The following is a 4,918-nucleotide window of genomic DNA, read 5'->3' on the forward strand; positions in this document are numbered from 1 at the left end:
CTTTCCTTTCCTTTCCTTTCCTTTCCTTTCCTTTCCTTTCCTTTCCTGAAGTTTCCTGAAATTTTCTGGAAATTTCCTTTCCTTTCCTTTCCTGAAGTTTCCTGAAATTTCATTTCCTTTTTTTTTTCAGTTTCTCTGAGTTGTTGAGAATCATGTTTAAAGACGTTTAAAAACAGTATTTCTTCAGTATCATGTCCTGTTGTAGGATATTTCTTGTTTGACATGTGTCAGTTAAGACCAATCTCTTCATTTTTCTCTTTTACCCATGCTCCACTAAGGTACCCTAGTGAGTCTGTTATCCAGGGATGTATGCTTACAGCACCTGCCTTGGAATACTTTTGACAATAGACTTTCTTGCTGGAAAATTACTGTCTGATTGAAGTGAAAACACTTCATGAAGACACATCAACTTCAATGGACTTTTTGAAGGAATTTTTCCTGACCAATGCGAAAGAGACAAAGAGACAACTGAATTGAGAAATTGACAGCTCTGTATGACAACAGACTTCTAAAATTTTTCAGCTTCTCTAAAGCAACCAACAGTTCTGGTGCCTCACAGAATCCTACTTGTAACAATCGCAGAATGGGTTGTACTTGGATGGGTTTCTCCCACCATCAGTCACAGGCAAAGTGGTCTAGAGCTGGAGTATTTACTTGACTTACTGGCAGGCAAAGCAAACCTCCAATCCCGGACTCAGTAACTGTGAAAAGAAAAACAAGAACATAACCATTTCAGTGAACAGTTACATAAACACTTGTCTCCTCCACATTTATAAAATTTTCCACAATTTTTCTGCAGGTTATACCTGCAGCTTAGGTGACAGGCATCATAGACAGTGAGGTTGCGTGAGTAAAGGCTTCTTTTACCCTTGGACAGAGTGTCACATCCCTTTGTGCTTCCCCCAGCATGGGTCAACTATGAGCCCCAGGAGATATATTACCCTGGCATGGGTCACCCATGAACACAGTCCCACAAAGTGGACATGTTGGAGAGATAGGATTTGGTGTCTGACCATTTTCTTCCTATTCAAACTTAATTTTCAAATTACAACCATAGGAGCACGATATATCTTCATGTTCTAAATTAAGGAGCCTTTGTAGCTAATTTTAGATGGACTCACCTTCCAAGGAAATAGTCCTGTGAAATTAATAAGAAAAGTTGTTCAGTTTACAATTAGAAGGCATTCTTTCTTTACAGGAGGTCCTTACTGATTTTTCTTCTTTTCTTTATAAAATCTGGCAATAATATCAAGCAAAATATGGTTAAAAAAGAATAGGGTTTGAGTTTTTTAATATATATAAAAATAGTTTTATATATAAAATAATTTTATATATATAAAATATATTTATTATATTTTTTATCCATTCCCCAAATTTATTTCATTTCTTCCATGTTTCACCAACAGGGGTTTTTTGACATAAAGGTATATTCCCAGAACATTGCGTAGTTAAGATATCCTTAATGCCATCTTCATCCATGACACAATCTGGATGATAATATGTTGATTAAAATGCAATTGCTCCTATGTTCTTAATAAACCATGTATCAGTGATCTGCTGCTATTGAATATCATTTCCTCTATCTTTAGATCATCCCTATTGTCAGGGAATAACTTTCAAGATCTTTGAGTGAAAAAACTTATATCAACTTGGAAGACGTACTCAGATAACATACTTGGAGATGAAGAACAAAAGCTGGTGTATCTAGTAATTTGACCAGCTTTAAGCAAAGGTATTTCACCTTTAATTTTTCCTCAAAGTTCTTATCTTTTTTAACAAGAATGTGTGATACAAAGGTGCTTTCCCTCACAGTAGTACTTCATAGAGTCTCTATCATCGTTTGATACAAATCATCAAGCTACTAGATTGCATTGTTAGAAAATATATTTTTTCAATCATTTTTTTATTAGATGGGCTAGTAGAGTTTTTAGGAATATTAAGGTGACTTTTGTAGCTTTCTGTCTGATGAAACGCCTGCTAGAGATGCCTCTGTCAACACACGAAGTGCAGCAGAACAGCTCACCTCCTTTTCATTCCCAGTAATACCCTTATGCTAATTTATACCCTTTTGATTTCTGCTCATGTTTGGAGTCGGGAGGGAAATTTTCTAAAACAATGGAGAACATTATCAGAAACATCCATTGGTTTAGGTAATTCAGAAATAAAGTCAGAACACTCTGCACTGGTAGAACTTATTCTATGTTACATATTAGAAAAAGGTTCTTCACCTAGAGGCTGGGCACTGGAACAGACTCCTCAGGGAAGCAGTCACAGCACCAAGACTGACAGTTCAAGAAGCATTTGGATGATACTCTCAGGTACAGGATGTGACTCTTGGGGATGGTCCTGTGCAGGGCTAAGGGTTGAAATTGATGATCCTTATGGGTCCCTTCCAACTCAGCATACTGTGAGATTCTGTAATTTACAAGTATGTTCTGATCCATTCTGAAATTTTGCTTCCTTTAAAAGAAAAGACATATTAAAAATTAATGTCACTTTTCCATGAGAATAAAAACAGCTTGGCAAATCGTCAACAGAATCAAAAACATCCCTTACCCAAGTCCTCAACAAGCAGCAGAACTCCCTAGAGAGTAATTCAGGTCAGAAAATTGTTTTTTCCCTGGTTAGAGAAAGACTCCCAGTACTATCACACACACTCCTCTTGGTTGCGGTGTTTGGTGTCAGCTAGATCTGATGTACCTTCAGGCCAAGCCTTCTACCACTCATCTACTGCTAGGTTCAGTGCCCTGATAGCAGCTAAAGGGAAAAGATAATTCTGGTCAGTATATGATTGTCATCAACTCATGCCATCCTCCAAGCTGGCGTCAACATCAAGAACATCATTTTATGATCACAGAACCTTTAAGTATCAAGGACTGCCACGGAGAAATGTAATAGCTCTGGCAAAGTGGGATAAGAACACTTTTGTCAAGAGGCAGGCCAACCTGGTCAGAAGAGATTTACACTAGGAAAATGGAGTAGTGAGTTTGCAAAGCACAGTCAAGTAAAGAGATAAACAGTAGAAAGAGGTGGAAAGCAGAAGGTGAAGAGCAATGGTAACAAGAAAGATGAAGCAGAAAGTAAGGGAACCAACCTGAGGTACATGCTTACAAATATGTGCAGCCTGGAAACAAGAGGAAGTGACTGGAACTTCAGCCACAAAACTGGGACATTGTTTGAAAAACTGAGGTGTTGTAGGACAGCTAGCACAGTTGCACTGAGTGATGGACAGGTTTAAGATCTTCAAGACAGACAGAACAAGAAGAGAAGCTACTCTTACCGTGAAGGACCATCTCGGGTGCATGGTGCTTCTCTACAACATGTGCAAAAGGTGGTCTGAGAGCTCATAGGGCAAGGTCAGAGATCATACCAGCAAGGATGGTAGCATTGTGTCAACCCAACCAGGGTGTAGAGGTCGACAAGCTTCGACCATAGGAGAAAGCCTCTGTGTCACAAATGCCAGTTCTCAGGGTGAACTGTAACCTCCCTGATATCTGCGGGCAACGTAGTGCAGTAAGCTTCAAGAACTCATGATTTCCAGAAGGTGTTGGACTGACATGTAGCTGGATCTGCTGTTTGATAACAAGGCATATGAGGTGGTGGATGTGATAATCAGTGACTGGCTTCCCTGTAGTGAGTATGATATCTCAGAATGGTTATGAAACATGATCTAAACTAATTTAATCTTCCAGAAAGCCAAGACAGTGCCAGAACAAATAGCGCAAAGGTATGTGTTATTCTGTGAAGGGAGCTGACTTTTTTACTGTGAAAAATTGCCAAGAGATCACATAATTAGAATGATGTGCTCAAATCATGCTTTTCAAGACCTTCTAGAAGTCACATAGGATTTAGAAGGACAAAATAATTTTTAAAAACAAATAAAATAAAATAATAAACAAGAAAGGTCCTTCTTGGAAGAAGAATTTCTTTCATGTACCAATCAAATGAAAATTCTGACTTCTATATGGTCCTGAAATAGCAGGCCTCCTTTCTTGCTCTGCGTGTGGCCATGGTGTGTGTTGTATTTTTAATAATTATTATTTTAACAGCAAAGATTACTCCCTTGAGATCATATCAGAATCACATGACATGGATTTTCATTTTCTTTTGGTGCATTTAAAGTTTTTTCTCAGTGAAATGAACTGTGTTGACTGCTATGTATGAGATGCCAAACATCCATCTTATTTTTAACAACAGAAATAAGACAGTAGAAGAACATTTAGGGCCAAAGAGACTGTGGAAGTGGGTAAGGTATAAACCAGCATAGATAATAAAAAGAAAAAATATTTAAGTATACATATGTCATACTATGTTAATGTTAATTTATTATCAGTAACCAAAATATTCAGTACCTGCATAAAAATGAATAAGCAAACTATTTATTAATCCCTCACTTGACAAGCTGCTTACTCATAAAGGAAGTACTACATACTGTTACTAAATAAGAAGGACCACATAATGACAGTGGTTTTGAAAGATAAATTTAAATAACAACTCATAAAACATATAAAATAGTGCAAAACTTGGGAATACAATTATTTATACTTACATATGAATACATTATACCCCTATATGAAATGTTTAACTGTTTGTGGTAAAGTCTCAAAAGGTGTTAAAAATCTTATGAATTGTAGAATATTTTGTGTTGGAAGGGACTCTTAATGATAAAGTATTCCAAACCCCTGCCTATGGGTATGGCCTATTTCACTAAAACAGGTATTCAAAGCCCTGTTCAATCTGACTTCAAACACTTCAAGTGATGGAACATCCACTTCCCTGGGTAATCTGTTCCACTGTCTCAAAACCCTTATCTTAAAAATCTCTTCCCTATATCTAGTCTAAATCTACTTTCTTTCAGTTTAAAACCATTACCGCCTGTCCTGTCATTACAAGCCCTAGTAAAAATTCTCTCTCAATA

The sequence above is a fragment of the Corapipo altera genome, unplaced genomic scaffold (genome assembly GCF_003945725.1).
Source record: "Corapipo altera isolate COAL_440 unplaced genomic scaffold, ASM394572v1 61411, whole genome shotgun sequence".
Taxonomy (NCBI): domain Eukaryota; kingdom Metazoa; phylum Chordata; class Aves; order Passeriformes; family Pipridae; genus Corapipo; species Corapipo altera.